At 32.2% G+C, this 20,494-nt stretch overlaps 1 protein-coding gene across 12 annotated transcripts in view; it reads left to right on the top strand.

The window, feature by feature from the left end:
- Positions 1-20,494, top strand: part of LOC145296730 (receptor-type tyrosine-protein phosphatase T-like) — a 934,355-nt gene that overhangs the window by 378,689 nt on the left and 535,172 nt on the right. The gene's annotated exons all lie outside the window — the stretch shown is intronic.

Raw genomic sequence — 20,494 nt, 5'->3', positions numbered from 1 at the left:
ATATATATTCATATATATGTATATATATATATAAATATATATATTTATATATATTTATATATATTCATATATATGTATATATATTTATATATATATATATATTTATATATATATAGATATATATTTATATATATGTGTATATATATTTATTTATATATTGATATTTAGTTATATATATTGATATTTATATATATTTATATATATATTTATATATTTATATATATATTTATATATATATGTATATATTTATGTGTATATTTATATATATATATTTATACATATATATATATTTATATATATTTATAAATATATTTATATATATATTTATATATATATTTAAATATATATATATATATTTATATATACATTTATATATATATATTTATATATATTTATATATATATATTTATATATATATTTATATATATATATATTTATAGATATATATTTATATATATTTATATATATATTTATATATATATATTTATATATATTTATATATATGTATTTATATATATATTTATATATATATGTCTATATATATATATATTTATATATATGTGTATATATATTTATATATATTTATATATATATATGTTTATATATATATATGTTTATATATATATGTGTATATATATATATATGTATATATATATTTATATATATATATATTTTTATACCTATACTTTTATATACATATATATACATATATGTATATATATACACACATATATATATATATATATATGTATATGCAAAATATTATTTATTATAATGTATATTATTATCCAAATATCAGTTGTTGAAGGTTTTAGTTTCGATCGTCAATAATGGTAATACAATGAATGGATGCAAATAACTTAAATCATTGCTGACTAAGAACAAGTGTTAAATTCACCGGAGAAAAAAAGTCCAATATAAATGTTTCTATATTATTTTTCTTAATGGAATACTTTAAAATGAGAGTATTAATTTTATTTATTTGAGGACTGTTATCGTTATCTTTCTCAGCCTCTATCCACTGCATCGCCGGCCCGTGATGCAATGGATAGAGACTTTAAATCTCTGCAGTCCCAGATGAGCATTGTATTATGTTAGCGGGTTCAATCCTATCCACAGCAGGCTAGATAATTAGTTGGCCGAAACGTGGTGTACTAACAGCAACCATAAAGGTGAGGATAACTATATGCAAATAAATAAAGAAAATGCTGAAATATTTTGAGGCACTCTTCTGCACAAATTCATGAATTCGGTAAATATATGTTTAAAAATATGCAAGTAAAGGCGGTCGTATTATACATTAGTTGTAACTTGTTGTGAAAAATAAACACGGTGAGAATTGTAGTTCGAATTATCTATGTAATACAATAATTACCGTGTTTGTTGGAATATGCATGTATTTAATAATGTGTCATATTCTCTAGAATATCGTGATCAGTATTTATTTTTGTTATTGGAATCATGTTGTTTGAGTGAAGCAGGCATATAGGAATACTCCCAAAGGCATATCGCATTCATTTAATCTCGTTCTTCTTCCACAAATATTTTTACTTTTTACATTGATACGAGTTCCCTCTATGGGTTTCTTCTGGACACCTTATCTTGTTTCCTCTGTAACTTACAATATTGTCATAGAGTTTGTCAGCATCCTTGCTTTCTGTAATTACACCATCCGCTCATATTCGTGCATTGGCACACGTCCTGACTAGCAACTACTTCTTACTAAAAGTATAGCAATCTGTTCATCTCTTCTGAACGCCTATATTTAATATGTGCACCAGTCAAAACAAAAACAAAAAACTATATTCATTTTATTTGATGCGGATGTATAACAGTAAATTCGATATTCCAAATGTTTAAATCAATTTACATCACTTTATGTTTTCCTATTTCGGATAGAGATATTGTTCTTAAAAGTAATAAATATTTCATGTTGCTTCCGAGGCAAAGGCGCCGATATGAAAAATCATAACAACAAAAAATAAACAGGCAAAATAAAATTCAAGGTATGCGTTCCAAACACGCATAAATCTGCATAAAATATAAAAGTATTTGGTTCTTTATCATTTCGAACACAACACTCACATTCCACATTTAAGTATGGTATCTAGTTATTATATTATTTCGGTACAATATGCATGAGTATATGTATGTATCTATGTATGTATATGTGTATGTATGTATGCATGTATGTATGTATGTGTGTATGTATGTATACATGTATGTATGTATGTATGTATGCATGCATGTATGTATGTATGTATGTATGCCAAAGGGCGAATGAATCCTTTTTCGGGGTCAACGGCCAAGTAGCACCGTGTGTGTTTGTGTGTATGTAAGTTCGTGCTGGAAGAAGTTGGAATTAGTGCGTGTAGAGGTAGAGCGCACGTCGTTGAGCAGATAGTAAAAAAAGCATGTCATATGCTGAGGGAATAGTAAGCTACTCATTTTCCTATGAACGTGAAAACGGGCGTTAAATATCTTATTTAAAAGCGTTGGGATAATGCAAAATAACATCGTATTTAAGGTTGTCTTTTTTATCGTTATTAAAGTAACACTTCTCATGTATTCGTAAATCTGAAAATGCATACTCTAATGAACGTAAACACAGGTTTCGGACGACGATGTAACAATAAGGTTTTTAGGGTTTGTATTATTGTACACAGATTTGTATTACTGTACACAGATTTGAATTACTGTACACAGATTCGAAAAAGTTTTCAAAAAACAAATATATAACAAATAAATATTATCAAAGGCAAGATTAGTTACTTTTCTACCAAACTGGATACATTTTTTGTGTTTTTATTCAATGTAACATGTTTATTCAGCTCGAAAAACATGCAGCGTTTACCGATGTATTGGAAAATTCAAAATGGCGCCCGACACTCTCTTTAACAGGGTAAGTTAGGGAAAAGGTGTTATAAATAATAAACTAGACAAAATACTATTAAAAAAACACCGACTATATGTCAACTTATGTCACAGTAACATATAATGAGCGAATTTCTAACAGTATTTTGTCTAGTTTATTATTTATAACATCTTTTCCTGAACTTACCGTTCTAAAGAGAGTGTCGGGCGCCATTTGGAATTTCCCAATACATCGGTAAACACTGTATGCTTTTCGAGCTGAATAAACATGTTACATTGAATAAAAACTCAAAAAATATATCCAGTTAGGTAGAAAAGTAACTTGCCTTTGATAACATTTATTTGTTATATATTTGTTTTTTTGACAACTTTTTCGAATTTATGTGTACAGTAATACAAGCCCGGTTTTTATATTTATATCAACACTTATAATACGCTTTGCAACATATGTCTCTTTCACCATTAAAATCGGCAAACTCATCTCCTAACTCTGCTGGCGTTTGTTTCGAAAACGTTTAATAGGTCTTGGTAAGTAGTAATCTGTTTTTCTTTTCGTCATGGAAGTATTCGATGACACATATCTTCTTGTGACGCACGTTTAAAACAGATGTGTGTTTCTAAGAGTTTTACACCGTCAATATCCTCCACATGAAGATACACCTTACATATCATGAATGCCACATGGATAATTCGCTATAAAAATTCAATTTGAAACCAATCCTGATCCATTTAGGAAAGAATAAAAAAAAATAGGAGGCATTGCTTTTAGATCATACCGCGTATATTATCTTACATATCTAATAGTATGATCATAAAAGGAGGCCTACATAATATCTAGTCAAATTCATTATAATAGATACAGTCTTTATAGCCACGTCCTTATTCCAAGAACCAAATTAATTAGGACCATCATCAGTGTTGTTTATATTGCGCATGCAATGAACTTATAAAACATACACTAATGTTACAAAAACGCGACCCAAAACAGATTTCTTCAATTCATTTTTGAGGTGACGCCCAGATTTTTACTCCAACATGAACGCAACTTCCTTTTTAACCAGTAAATTTCCAGGAAATGTCTGTCTGGATAGTTCTTTCGTCCGTTCTCATTAGTAAGTGAACGGACCGTGATATCACGCCATTCTCCACCCTGACCTCTTTGCCTTCGATAAACTTTTATTAGCATTCTGTTAGTAACCTCGCTATCCTTTTTCTTTGCCGGTGCCCATAAGATTTCCTGTGTGTCTATAAAGGGTTTACGCTATAATACGCAATCTCTAGCAGACGGCCATTATTGTAATGGCTCTACTTACTGTGTATATTTTATATTAACCTGTTTCAGTTCATTTACCTTGACACATAAACAGCAATTAACACACATACAAATATATGGAAATACTATTACAATAAATTTAATTAAAGTTGTATTCACAGTCATATGTTTCATCGATTTGAACGGAAATCATGAGTGTAGAGGTTGATTACACGATACAGAACCGATGGGTTAAAATCAACAGTGTATAAATATATATATATATATATATATATATATATATATATATATATATATATATATATATGTGTGTGTGTGTGTGTGTGTGTGTGTGTGTGCGTGTGTATGGATATATATATATATATATAAATTCATATATACATATTAATATATATATATATATATTTATATATATTTATATATATATATATATAAGTGAACGTGTATGTCTGTCTGTCTATCTGTCTGTCTGTGTACATTTCCCTACGCAATAACTCTGCCAATTTTTAGTCTATAGACTCGAAATTTGAAATACTGGGTACTGAGATTTGGGAAAATCGATGTGACGGGTGTCAGCCAGAAATTTGGCTGTTAAGGGGTCAAATTTCAACGATTTGACCTTTAAGAACTCTACCAAACTCCTCCGACAATTTTGGGTCTAGACACTTGAAATTTTAGATATAGGTTCCTTGAACCTGGATCTAACTTAATAAAGTGATTTGAGCCCGAAACTATAAATTTTATGGGGTCATAATAGGGGTCAAATTTAAAAAAAAATTGACGTCTGCGGTCTATACCAAATTACTCACACAATTTCTGGTCTAAACATTTGAAATTTTACATAAAGTGTATTCAGAGATAGGGCAAGCTTTTTTATCAGTTTGGGTCGAAAATTTTTTTGCATGTCTGCCTTAAACTTTCAAGAGAGGCGACGGATTTTTTCAAGATCAGTATCGTTTTAAAGTTCGATATTTTATACGACAAATATCGAAAAATTGACTAAAAACATTAATATCTTCCCCTTCAACTAGGCACTTTTCTACAGCGGGGGGTCACTTTTTTCGCCGATATTTTTGAAAGTTATATCTCCTTTATATTATCTAGCCTTAATTTTTAAAAAATGTCGCTTCCGGTTTGGCGGTGGTCGTAATAGCATGAACGTTAGGTTTTACTCCGTTCTTTTCCTGCTTTGCGGTACGGGTTCGAGCCTGCCTTCCTACTACCACTTTTTTTTTTTGCTCAGCATACACATCCAAACACCCGGGCAACGCCGGGCGCCCATGCTAGTATATCTATAAAAGTGAACGTGTCTGTATGTCTGTCTGTCTGTCTGTGTACATTTCCCTACGCAATAACTCTGCCAATTTTTAGTCTATAGACTCGAAATTTGAAATACCGGGCACTGAGATTTGGTAAAATTTAAGAACTCTACCAAACTCCTTCGACAATTTTGGGTCTAGACACTTGAAATTTTAGATATAGGTTCCTTGAACCTGGATCTAACTTAATAAAGTGATTTGATCCCGAAACTATACATTTTAAGGGGTCATAATAGGGGTCAAATTAAAAAAAAAATTACTCTTTTTTTTTTGCTCAGCATACACCTCCAAACACCCGGGCAACGCCGGGCTGAAATACTAGTATATATATATAAAGGTAAAAGTATGTTTGTGAGTAACCACTAATCTACATAAACACAGGACCGATTGCTTAGAAATTTTCGTATAGTAGTTTAATCGTGTGTTTTTTTTTAATCTCTTTCTAATTATAACATTATACTTCATTCTTAATTAATAAATTGTGTGGTTTTCTTTGTAACGGTGTTGCTATTTTCTTTTGGCTGGAGAAATTTCACCGCCAGTGATTCAACAGTCACCTGACACTACCAAGAGGAACATTCGATCGACATGAGTTTCTCGTTTAATGTAAACCGAATTTGTTTACCATATGTTTAGGAAAATAGACAGCAAAATACCAACCAGGGTAAAGACAAATAATAGGTGTATAAAAAATAAGTAGATGAAAAGATCTTATTTAAAAAAAATACGTAGAATTATATAGGAAAACCTGTTAGAGAATGAAAATATTAAGATAAAACGTATTATGAGAATAAAAAAATATAAAACACATAGACGCCAAAATAGAAAAACGTACATTAAATGAAAACTGATAATTAATAAGTGAAAAAAAAACAATGGGATGTTTTATAATAACGTATAGTGATACAACTGTGACAAAAGGGAGTTGGAAAAAGTATAAATATATGAAGAAGAAACAATGAAATATGTGCTGAAGGATATACGATTGAGGACAACATTGATAGTGAAATAAAACGAATAAATAGGGCAATGGCAAATAAAATTTAAGGAATACAGAAGTAAGTATGAGATGAAGAGTGCATAAAGTAGAAATATGTAAACTAACGAAATGTAAATGACTGACAAATTAAAGGGAAGTCAATATTCGCATAGAAAATTATAGAAATAAAGTAGAAATCATCGAAGAAAAAGTATCTTATGAATCATCAAAGAAGGAAAAATGTAGAAAATAGAAAATAATAATGTAGAAAAATTACACACACACACACACACACACACACACACACACATATATATATATATATATATATATATATATATATATATTTCATGTAAATACAGTCATATCTTTCTGCAATGTGCAGATTGGTTCTACCATATTATATATCATTATGTGTATATATATATATATATTTAATGTACAAGAACTGAACAGATTCAAACCCTTTTTCAAATTTTGAGGAGAGAAGGTTCACTATGAGTGCGGATGGGCAAAATTAAAGTTATTAACAGTTTAAGTTACTTCGAAGATCCAGTTTCTGTTAAGAGAAGACGGTGGTTAAGAAGAGAGAGTTGGAAGGATAGTTTAAGGTTAAGGAATTATTAAGGAGGAGGGGTAATATACTACTACAGAGGGGGGTGAATACAGTGGCGGAGAGAGAGAAATAGAAGCTGCGGTAGCACGGTTGTCATGGTTACCGACGAGGCGCGATAGTGAGGATCCAATTTCAAGTCATTTAGGTGTGTTTCAGCTATTGACAAATTTAACTAAATTGGGTCAACTGGTCAGTTGATAAAAATTTAATGTCTTTTACTTTATTTTTTTTTTAATTTATTTATTTGATTTATAGAGGTTTAGAAGTCACAAAAAGTTCATTTGAGAACGTATAGTATTTCCATATATTTGTATCTCTAACCTCTTTAATAGTAAAAACATGATCCACAATGGCTGCTTTGAAGCTAATATCCATTCTAAACGAAAAGTTCCAGGAAAGCGACCACACATACATTTAATTTGCTTTCTATTATCACTCTATTATTGTTTTTTTTATATTTGTTACCCTCATATTATCTAAACGCTGATGGATACAGAGTTATTATTTTTCACAGTACGTACTGACAGATCTCTTGTGTACTTAATGACATACCCTGTTTCATATTTTAATCATATATTTGATCAGATTAACAACTTTGATATTCCGCTTAATCCGTTACTTCAAAGCAGAATTACTTAGCCGTCCAATCATATAAGCTACTTACGGAATAAATGCTCATATTTTAATCAGACGTGTCTTTGATTTTCATTCCCTGTCAGTTACAGCATTAATTCTTCTCAAAATTGCACCCTAAATAATTCCGTCAATATTATCGATTCCTGATTTGTCTAGACGTATATGTCACAATTAATGTTTACGATTTCGTTTTGTTACTTATATCAGATGTTATATCAAATCGATGATTCAGCTGTTGTTCTCTAAAACCTTCACTGTATTCTTAATGATAAAGGTTACGGTTCAGTAATACTGAAAATCAATGCATTTTAATAATTAAAAGTTGTACAGAAAAAAGAATTATAATTAAGGAATTAATACAGACATCGGAATAAGGCTCTATATTGGAAGGATCTATATTGCATAACATCTGTTCGCCGCAATTTTTTTTTTTATTCCTGTGCCGGTTTTACAAGTATTTTAATGGAATATGTTCTAAGTAACGCATTGCACTTGCACACTCTTGACGTACATATTTTCGACAAACCCGCATAGCAGCAAAATCTCACGTCTTTACTGTTGTCCCTAGATGCCAGGAATCTTTCTACTCTAATAACTCCTCCCCTGGAACAGCTATACATTTGAATTACCTTTCTGCTCTGACGGTACTGATTTGCAGAAGTTCAAATGTAATGACAACTATCATCTTATAAACCTTGGGCATCGTCTAAAACAGTAGCCCCTCACGTCCAAGTGGCGATATGCCGTGTTTGAAGGGAAGGTAAGTAAAAAAAAAATACATATATTCTCATACTAAGACTTGGTTCTCGGTAATTTATGAAAAACCGAGATCTGAGTTAACGGTAAGATTTACCATATATAAAGTATGTGGTACGAATTTTATACGTTGAATAAAAATTACTTATGATATATACGCAAACAAAAACCAGACATTGAAAATTCTTCTTTTTGTTCTTCATGATATTATCTTCAAAATATTCTTCAATTTACGAAAAACATTCGAGCTTATTTTGTGTAAAGCTTAATATTTGCTAAACAATATAGGAGAAATTTTAGCATTTTCATATATTATTTGCATACTTCTAATGATATTTGTAACAATCCGCATTCGTTTTTATGTATATTTATCTCTTTGTTCGTTTATATGGTAGTGTTGATTAGCACTTACTGAGGTAGCAATATAGCATGAATGGATCAATGCATTTTAATATATTAACCGGATTGTTTTGGTCACAATTGATGTTATAAGGAATTATAAAAAAATATGCTTAATCATAGTACCTACAATAAACAGCATTTTCTAACATTGACGGACATATGAAATGATTATGATACTAGAGTCGCATCAAAAATAGTAAATCTCAACTGTTAAAGCATTTTAAGCTGTGATATTCGGGTGACAAATTGGAAAATAAATGCATTAATAAAATATTTTCATGCGATGTAACAATTAGTTGTATGAATTTATGTATTTACTTGTTGCATTTCTCGTTGTAATGTTCATTGTGATCTTGTTATATTCAGAACACTTTCGTAGTGATTCGCGTATTTGGTTTTACCGTTTCCTGTCTTTATATACCTATGTTTGTATTTTATAATTTAGTGTGTTCTTATCAACGAGATAGAGCTTGGTTATAGATGCACTTAAAGTAACCAGCCAATTGTTTTCCTATTGCACTAAGTGCCCAAGATCAGAGGAGATAAAATCAGAGATAACTTGGTTGTTAAGAGGTTTGGTGTACTTCCATAGATGGTTGTATCGTCAACATAAATTTCTACGGATGATCGAAGGATGTGATTTGGAATATCATAAATATAGACCAGGAAGAGTGTTGGACCCTGGATGGACCCCTGAGGGACTCCAGCATTAATACTATGATCTTCTGATGTCTGCCCATCAACCACTACTGTCATGAACCTATCAGAGAGAAATGATTTAATAATTGAAAAGACATTTCAAGCTATACCATAGCTTTTTTGCGAGAGTTTCGCTAACTCTATGAGAATAAACTGTAAGCACACCTGCTGTAGATCTAGCAGAATGGAAACACGATTGCATGTCATTAAGAGGGTTATTTTTTACTAGGTTGGTTGACTACCTCTCTATTTAACACAAATTAAAGTAACTTACTCATAACGCACAGGAGACATTGGTCTGTACTGAGGAGGAGATAGGCGATCACCTGAATTCTTAACTACAGGGCATACCGATGCGATTATCCAAGGTTTTGAGAAGCAATTCTCCTCAAGACAACGTTTAATTTAATTAGCTTTTAGGAGCTGCTTCTGGTTGAATCTTTTTGAGCACTATAATTGGAATGCCGTCGAGGCCGGTTGTTTTAATGGAAAGAAGGTTTTTGATTAGGTTGGCAACATCAAGCACATATATTTGTATGCCGCATAGCGTGTTATCTGATACAGGAGGAAATACGGGATGTTGTCGGCCTTGGTCGCGTACAGTGGAATTAACTGAAAAGTTCCTGACTAAGTGTTTTACTTTTCTAATGCTGACGAGATTACCTCAGGCCCATTAATGATAGTTGGGATAGAGCACACGCTTCTGTTAAGGAGCCTGTTTGCCATTTGCCAAAACTGGAAGGCACCAATCCTCTGCTCAGCCACTTTGGACTTGACACACTTAGCATATAACTGTCTCGCGTTCTACATTACTCTTTTACAGTGATAGCAGCCTTTTGACTTCTTATTGATTATTTTCCAACTTGTTTCAATTTATACGATTAGGCTGTCGTTTGAATTTCCATGTCTGTGAATATTAAATGATTTACACTCTATCAGTGACCCTCGTTTTCGTGTGTACATTGTTGTACATGTTTGAAGTGAATATGCGCGTAGCTTTATCATTTGAACTGCCTTCACAATTTAGTACACTCTGTTGTGGTAGCGCTTTTAGGTGAGTTTGCTGCAGTCACCAATTATGTGGCATGCTGTTTAGTCACTTTGATACGCACTTTAGTATAATTCTATATGTTCGTATTAGTTATTGCAATTTTTCGAACTGATTTACTTATAGCTTTTCATATTATATCCGTCGCTGTTTTCGGCCCTGTCGGTGGGGCATTAGAATACGCCGACTGCCCCTCTGCAGAGGGTAAAAGTCCCTCAATGGGTGTCCTGTATATTACCTTAAACTATATCAAGTGGTTAGGCCCCCGCTTGTGGGCTTTGGGGAGTGTGGAGCCACCCTTTAATTACCATTGCTCCCAGGTCCACTCTGACCCGGAGTGGTAGTACCTGTAAGGGGCCCGACTATGGGTTAAATAGAAACCGACGTGAAAACAACAAATATATTCTATTAAAAAATATTTCTTCAAAATCTTTGGATTCGGCATTAAATAACCCGAAAAGATTTGATATGCCGTAAAACAAAAACAACCAACCAAACAACCAACCGTTGCTATTTTCTTTAATCTCTGACTTGTATATATCGTCTGGCTATAAATCAGTCATTGATGTGTTACCCAGTTTCCGCTATTTACACCGTGTTTTTATTGGATTCATTAATTGCAACATTCAGACGATCTTAAATATGTAGCATTCATTTTCCGACTTACTATTTGCAGAGATGTGTTCTTTACCGTCATTAATATGTTTGCTCTATTACGGTTGATTAACGATTTCCTTTCATCTACACAATATATTACTAGGTATACGGATAAAGTATTTATTCTTTAAGCATTACTCTTTCTTTTATTTTCGAGGACATACATATATCGTTAAGTTTAAATAAAAATGTGCATTTCAACGTTTTGATATATTGGTATTTCTTTATGCACCTGCCTAAATAAAATTCATTTCTTCAAGTCGTTTAATATTAAACATTTTACGTAGGTCAGCATTGTAACATCGGTCTTGCTCTTCCTGTGTATTATTTCTTGAGGCATACTTTCAATCTATTGTCTTTATGAAACCAACTTTTATGTTATCTAAATATTCATATATCTTCTATTTACCTACTCTTTTTATCTGTTGAATATTTCTCTTATTTTTATGCTTTCTTTCTCTTCTCTCCTCTTTCTTTCTATTACTTTTCTCATTATGTATATATTTTTTCATAAATACGTATGGAAACAATCAACATGTTTTCTTACATGTCTTCCGTATTTAATATTAATGAATTAGCATCGAAATATGTTGAATTATCTTATTCAATTTCCTTCACTCTGTTTTCTTTTTGTTTTCCATTTTTCATGTTGCCATACTTAGTTACTTCGATCGAACGAAAACATTGTGTCAATTAATAAATTAATCGAAAGTAATTACATCGATTGAAGTTAAATAAAATTTATTGAATCTAATGCATCAAATTCATTTGCAAATAAACATTTTCTTTAATTTACATCTTTTAATTGCCAACAAATCATGTGCTTTAAATGATTTTACTTCTTAATAGAAAACAAAACTACATTCAGAGTAAACACATTGTACAAAAAATGTGTCGTTATTACGATTGTTTGCAACTAGCTCCAACACTTGTTATTGTAAGGTAGCCAAAAATATGTTTCGCTTATATTTGTGCTACTATATACGCAGTAATTCTATATATTTTTTATACTCCAGTACAGTAAATTTTATGAAACTAGGTTACGAACAATTAAGATTATTTATAAGTAATATTAGAAAAACAAATATTCAACATGATTATTAACAGTTGCTCTTTGCATTAGAATAACTAAAATGTTCCTATTTACAATGCCCCCCTCAAGACAAAAATGGTTAAAATTGAGTGTACCATTGATTGAGGTTGTCGGACTGACTTCCTCATCTTGGTTGTTATCGTCACAACGTTTCGTACGTTTTGCCCTCCGGCCTTCATCAGATGTTTTGTATCGAACTGGGGGACCGTTTGTTAGGAGTCTCGAACCCAACCCTTTATTATTATTACGGGGTATGGCCGAGTGGTCCTAGACATTGTATCAAAGTTTACAGTTACCCAAAAGTGCTGAGTTCAATCCCGAACGAAGGCAGTGAAAAAGTAACATTCAAAACAGAGAATCAGCAACTATGTCCCAGAGCCTAGCTGGAGTCCGAACACGGTACCCCCGTAATAATAATAAAGGGTTGGGTTCGAGACTTATAACAAACGGTCCCCCAGTTCGATACAAAACACCTGATGAAGGCCGGAGGGCAAAACGGTCGAAACGCTGTGACGATAACAATCAAGATGAGGAAGTCAGTCCGACAACCTCAGTCAATGGAAACACCTCATCTCAAAAATATAGACAATTACGAGTGTACCATATTGCACATTTTGTCATTTTAACATTGGGAATTTCGAAACTAATCCATATGAAGTGAACTTGTAGATCTTAATAAACTATTACATTTAGTGCATATTAATATGATTTTTTCACTAAATCTACTTTTAATTAAAAATAGCACAGTTTGCACATTCTGTTGAATATCTAACATTCAACTGCATTGATATCTCAAAGAATACAAAAAGGAACGCAGTGTTTAATCACCTACTGGTGTTGAAGTAGACATTAAAAATGATTAACAGCATTTTTTCTCATTTTTAATATTGTTTCTCGTCCTTGATATATTTATTCCTTAAATTAATGTTTAATTCTATTACTGACGTATGTTATCACTGTCTATTCTCGTCAATATAAAAAGAAAAGAGATGAAATGAAGTATTAGTGTATACGGCAACACAGATTAAAGTGCGTGAGTACTGGCGATAGCCTTTATATGTTCTCTTTATTTCTCTTAGTCAATGAATTAATCGATGACCAGAGAAGAGTTAAAGCAAGCCGTAACGAAGGAAAAGAGAGGGGGAAACGCTAGCAGAGATATCAGCTTTACTCCACATCTTAACCTCTTTTATATTCTCTCTACCTATTTTCGTCAATAACGAAATGATGAAAAAGAGGTAGTGAAGCTTTAAAGCAACCGATTACTGATGGGAAGTGAGAATTTATCCTAGACATAAATAGTTGGAACATCGCCGGCTATCATCCTTTCGCTGCATATCTTCTACATAAATAAAATAGTAGACGCGAGCGTGTATGTCTGTTTTTTTTTCTGTAGATAATTCATCGATAACATCATCATGTGACAATATGTGAAAGTACAGGAATATTATTATAAAAACAGCAATTAAATTCTTAGTTATGACCTTAAGGGGTGTCTCCCCTGAATCGCAGAGAGCAATCGTTTCCTCTTACTGAAAACTCTTAATAAAATACTTACGTTTGCAAATTTTCTTAGTTTCATAATGTTTAAGTAATATAGAACATAATTCACAGTGTCTTATTGTTATTTGATAGTTGTAAAGGACAAATGCAGACCTCTTATACATTTGTATTTTTTTAGTCAAAATGTAATATACTCATATAAATATACACTGGGTAATGCACCTTTAGAATATGTATAGTTTAAAGCAGATTATTAACATAAACGAAACGGCACATGTATAGATGTGTATCTCTATCCGTCTGTGTGTAAATATTTAACCTATCAATACTTAAATTACTGGCCACATAATACTAGATTTTACAAATAAATACTAATCATACATCACGTATAGTTTATAACGAGTAATATACTTGTTTAGGCTGATATATATATATATATATATATATATATATATATATATATATATATATATATATATATATCGCGACAGACATAGATCGCTGTTGAAATGCAAACGGTTCCTTTCAACTTGCTTACATATCTGCATTTCTTCCTGCGAATGCTCAAATTGAATCTATTTTTTAAAGTCGTTTAATATTAAGTCTTTTTTTTTCATATCTTTCGATAGTAATATGGTAAGGACGGCTGGAGCGCTAAATATTTTGATTTTAATTCTAGCTGATGACACCCAATCATGTTTTTTACATTTTTTTAAAGACTGCAATATATTAGGTAAAGTATAATATTTAACAGAGAAATGCCTATGTAATAACAAGTACGAAATCTGTTTGAAATTAAATATATTAAAACGTGTTTTATAACCGGCAAGGCCAGGCACACAACAGCATGGCTCGTCATCAATACAGATTATGAAGTTAAAATAAATATTTATTACGAATATGAGATAATTTTTTGGCTGATTGCATAATAAAAATCCACGAGGAATTGTACTCATGCGAAATATAAAAACAATAAAGTAAATGACAATGATAAAAACAGCAAATATTTAATGAACAACCTCGAATATGAAAACATCCCAATAGAACCTAACATTATAAATCGAAATATAACGAATGCGGAAAGCACGGCATACGTATTAAAAGGAAATTAAAACAGATACATATACAATTTTTATCCGTTTTGGTGCATTTCTCATGTGATGCTTAACCCTTTCAACACATCCACAACCGGATATTATAAATAGTCATTAAATAGAAAATATTTGGCGATATAATTGTTTGAAATCGAAATATAGACATTCATCGATCCAATAAAATAAATCACTGCAACAATATTTCTTTGAATTGTGATTTTTCATCTCTTCCATCATAACTACTCCTTAGTGAATAGCATGGAAATATATTTACACATGGAATTGATCTTCAATAGGACGTTCGTTTATTTTCATTTGCTCCGCATGAATGTCTTCAATTATTATGGGAGAATATAAAAACTTATTTTGATATTATAATCATATTTTTGCGCCATAACATTAAGAACCTTTGACGCTTAATAGGAAACATGACTGAGAACGAATGTTCATCTCGTATTTCTGTTAGTTATAACCTTAGGGTTTGTCTCCCCTGAATCGCAGGGAGCAATCGTTTCCTCTTAATGAAAATTCTGAATGCTTACGTTTGCAAATTTTCTTAGTTTCATAATGTTTAAGTAATAAAGAACATAATGTGCACTGTCTTATTGTTATTTGATAGTTGTAAAAGACAAATGCAGATCCCTTATACATTTGTATTCTTTAAGTCAAAACGAAATATACGCATATATATGCACCTTTATAATATTTATTGTTTAAAAAAGAGTATCAACATAAACAAAACAGCAGATGTATAGGTGTGTATCTCTATCCGTCTGTGTGTAAATATTTAACCTATTAATACTTAAATTACTGGTCACATCACACTAGATTTTACAAATAAATACTAATCATACATCACGTATAGTTTATAACGAGTAAAATACTTGTTTTGGCTGACATATATCGCGACAGGCATATATCGCCATTGAAATGCAATTCAGGGGAGACAACCACTAAGGTTATAACTAAAGGAAAAAAATTGTAGCTATGCTCATTAAAATTAAGGAGAAAAAACCACGCAAATGTAGACGTTTTAAACTTATGTGTTAAAAGTACCTTATTGATCGGATATCAACACACCTTATTTCCCTGCGTTAAATCAAATTGAACCTAATTATCTTGCTCACCCAATTATGTTATTTGCATCCGAGGTATCCGTTAAAAACAAAGACTGTCAATCCGCGACAAATACGCTAATGTTCTTCTATTGGGTGTTTACACGTTTAAAACCGAATTAGATAACAAAGAAAAAAAACATGCCTTCAGGCTTATTTCATGCCAATATTTAAAAAAAAGTAAGAGTGATGTTAAGGAGATCTTCTTCTCTCTTAATCAAAGCTAGGATCCTGTGATGTTCTATCTAACTATTGCAGTCTTCGATTTCTTACGCTTTTAGAAAAAAATAGTTTCTTGCAAATGGGCTTGATGTGCCCTACCATATTATATCAACGGGGATTTCGCTACATTTTTCCACTACAATGCTGTTTCACCAGTGCGCTGCCTTTCAAATGTTACATTTCAGAACTGATATCTAAACCTTCCGCTCTGGGAGGTAAAATATATAACATGGCAATCTTACGAGCCTATAAACCACCACTGATATGTGTATTCCAATCTTCCAAAGATGGCGCGAAATTATGCATGTGTGTTTGATGTAGCAGACACAACTAAAGAGCGATCGATAGTCTACAGCACGGTTTAAAGTCAATTTTATTGAAAACGATATAATTCATAATTTTAAACACATAATTTTGACTTAAAATATATATACTCAAAGTAACTAACGAATACAGAAAAAACAGGATTTAAAAAGAGTGGCAAAAACGACATCGTGTCTTACCATAGATACAGGAATTATTGATCGTTTTTGTCATGTTTATCTGCAGTCTAAAGTATAGTTTTCTTGGATTTTAACATTTATATTTTCATGCTGTTCACATAATAGATAGTTAATTAATGCACGATATCATAGGATTCTTTTATGTTTTGGGATGGTTTAATCTTCAAAACTTCGGTTGTTAGAAAAACATATGCGTTCTTAAAGTGGCATAAAAATTAACATTACAAAAATTATTTCATAAATTAATTCATCTGAAATTGACCTCTCACGCCATGCTTCTAGATTATTGTGATCTCATGAGTCTTTTGGCGGTTTCTAAGAAAACATAGACCGTGCAGTTGAGATTACTTTTTCAGAAAACTAACATGCAAAATATAATCTAGGTAACCATGAAATGTCAATTGCACAGAAGTGTACCGCCGCCTTAATATCTATAAAATATTTTATATGGATTTTAAACGGATATAAATATAAAAGCGACTTTAAAATACACACTCAAATTTGACTTCGAACAGAAACGACTAAGATTGAAAAACAGAGCTGTTACTATTCTAAACAAATTATGTTACGCGTAATTGTGTGAAAATCCCTTGTAAATTTAAATGATGACTAGATTTTTACTCGAAAGCCTTAAAATAGCATTCATAGTTTTTCTCGAATACCAGCCTTTTCTGAGCGATAGCTCATAATCAACGAGAAAATTAGAATATTTTATTCTATTTTGCTGTCATAGCATGAGGTTCTGAGAGTAATGGACCAGAGGTCATTTCGTCAACATCAGGCAAGATCAAACTATTTGCCAAGAACTTTGCCGCCTATTCTACCCTATGCGACGGAGGTCATCAACTCCCCGTATTTCCTCCTATAACACGCAACACTCTAGGTAACATACAAATATCTGTGCGTGAGGTCGCCAAGCTAATCAAGAACTTTGATTCCAGTAAAGCAACTGGCCTTGACGCCATCCAAATTATAGTGTTAAAAAACCTTCAACTAGACCTTGCTCACATACTTACAAAACTGTTTAAGCGTTGCCTTCAGGAGAAGTGCTTTGCAACACCCTGGAAAACTTTATGAGTATGCCCTATATTTAAAATTAAGGTGATAAGTCATCTCCGTCTCATTACAGCCCAATAAATCTCCTGTGTGTCATGAGTAAGTTGCTGGAATCCATATTATATAGAGAAGTAGTCAACCACCTCATCAGAAATAACCTTCTTAGTGACACACAATATGGTTTCCGTTCTGCAAGATCTATGGCAGATGTGCTAACAGTTATATCTCATAGGATTAGTGATTCTCTCGACAAAGGCTTACTTTCTAGGGCAATTGCTATTGGCATAAAGGCCTACTTCACAAGATTTCCAGCTACGATATAACTGGAAATGTTTTCTAAATTATTAAATCATTTCTCTCTGATACGTCCAAAAGGCAGTGGTTGACGGACAAAAATCAGAGGCCCGCAGTATTAATGCTGGAGTCCCTCAGGGGTCCATCCTGGGCCCAACTTTCTTCCTGATCTACATCAATGATCTCCCAAAACACATATGTATATCATTCGTTGACATCTATTCTGATGACACAGCCATCTACGGCAACACATCAAAGGATGCAAATAACAAAGTTCTCTCTCATTCTCTCTCCTCTAACCTCGGGTGTGTGGTACAGTAGGGGAAGAGGTGGCTGGTTACTTTTAATGCATCTAAAACCAAGCTCCTATCTTTAGATCATCAACGCTCTGATCCCCATCTGACTACAATTGAAATGGATGGCTCTCGTTTAGGGGGTGCCCTATGTTTTGACAAGCTTCTGGGTTTAAGCTTTACTCCTTATCTGAAATGGAACACGTACATCAAGTTTGTTTCCAAGGTCGCTGGAAAAACGGTAGGATCCTTCTACCGCTCCAGAATATATCTCACTACTGATGGAATTCTCTATCTATATTAAAGCCAAGTACGTCCAAGGATAGGATACTGCTGCCACATCTGGGCAGCCTATCCTGCCTTGACGGAGTACAAAATAGACTTCGTGGTTTAGTGGGAGATGCCCTTTTCTCTGCCCTGCAACCTCTTTCCCACAGAAGAGACGTTGCGAGCCTGTCTTTTTTTATCGTTATTTCCATGGTAGATGCTCGTCTGAGCCCCAGTCTCTGGTCCTCCCTCGCAAATAGTTCACGATAAACACCCGTCTAGCTGAAACCACTGTCAAAAATTTTCCCCACTCTTTATCTGTGCCTAAATCAAAATGTAGATTCCATGAACAAAGTTTCTTTCTTAGAAGTGCACGTCTGTGAAACTCTCTACCGCTTACCTGTTTCCCTCCTGACTTCAACATGGATGTCTTCAACATAAACACCTCCCTGATTAACAGCCCCCTAAGTAATGCCACGTTATCAAATCTCCAATACCAATGAATACTGCAACACCATCACATTGATTACTGTACACAAAATAACCCTTATCCGCGAGTGGCTTCTGGGCCTTGCTAAGTGATGATCTTCATGTAAAAAAAAGAGTATAAAGTTTCTAGTAAAACAGTAAAAATATATTTGGAGAGAAAACCTAATGTGATTGAATAAATATATTTTTATTATATTAATATTTATGAGAAACACTTCTCTTAATTATCAATACGTTATTGCTTCAATAATTTTTAAACCTATATACGAAAAAGACATATCGCTTGGATTCTTCTAAATATACATACGGCGATGTGAAAATTAAAAATGCGTCCTCATGTGCACTGAATTCTAACGCGGGTTTTTTTGGGTTTTTTTTTTGCATAGAAGGGTTCTAACAAGTTAAATAACAAGATACTTACCCTCATAATTTTCAAGGATTTTGATTTCTATTCAGCAAATGTTGAACCCTTTTTACACTAAGAACAATATATAAATATGTATTTCCCATGGGAACATAAATCTGTATCTGAGGAGTGTTTTTGTGAATTTCCCCATTCAAAGAAACACGTGTAATACGAATTATACTAATAAACATAAATTAGGAAGTGTAATAAAAAAATGCAAAATGAAATACTATTGCTATTGCTGTTTGGAAAGAGCCGTCTACGTGATGATTAAAAGTGGGAGTCATCTATTTATATGTTCATCTCTTATATAAAGTGCAAATGTCCGTTAGTATGTTTGTACGTATGTACGTATGTAAGTGTGTACGTATGTATGTATTCATGTATGTATGTTACGCCGGTGCTCAGATGTATAATATGTGAAATTTAGAACAAAATACTAATTTTTATTAAATTAACGGCCGCAGGATCTAATGTGAGGTCATGTAAAAGTGTATTTTTCTAAACGATTTTAGCATATGCGCATGTGTTAATTGCCTCCTCTCGCTTACCTTGAATACATTCATAGGCAATGTCTTGTTATGGCTATTATTTCGGAGAAAACTTTATAGCCGTCACGGCTATAAAGTTTTCTCCGAAATAATAGTTTTTGTGTCCGCGTTCACGCCCATCTTATGGTGAACATTTCGTTTTTTATTTTCAACATATTTTTGAAAATTTTTTTTTTTCAGTAAGCTTTTGCACTTAAACAAGTTTTATATATATATATATATATATATATATATATATATATATATATATATATAGTGTTTGTATTATTTACCTGGCTGAAAATAAATTATGAGAGGCAGTTTTTTTTTTATCGGCGATTGATTAAGCTGAAGGTTGATTTAAAAATCC

This window comes from Euprymna scolopes, chromosome 17, assembly GCF_053919585.1.
Source record: "Euprymna scolopes isolate OS-2025 chromosome 17, ASM5391958v1, whole genome shotgun sequence".
NCBI lineage: Eukaryota > Metazoa > Mollusca > Cephalopoda > Sepiida > Sepiolidae > Euprymna > Euprymna scolopes.
Note: the sequence above shows the minus strand (reverse complement) of the source record. Positions and strands in the feature narration are given on the sequence as shown.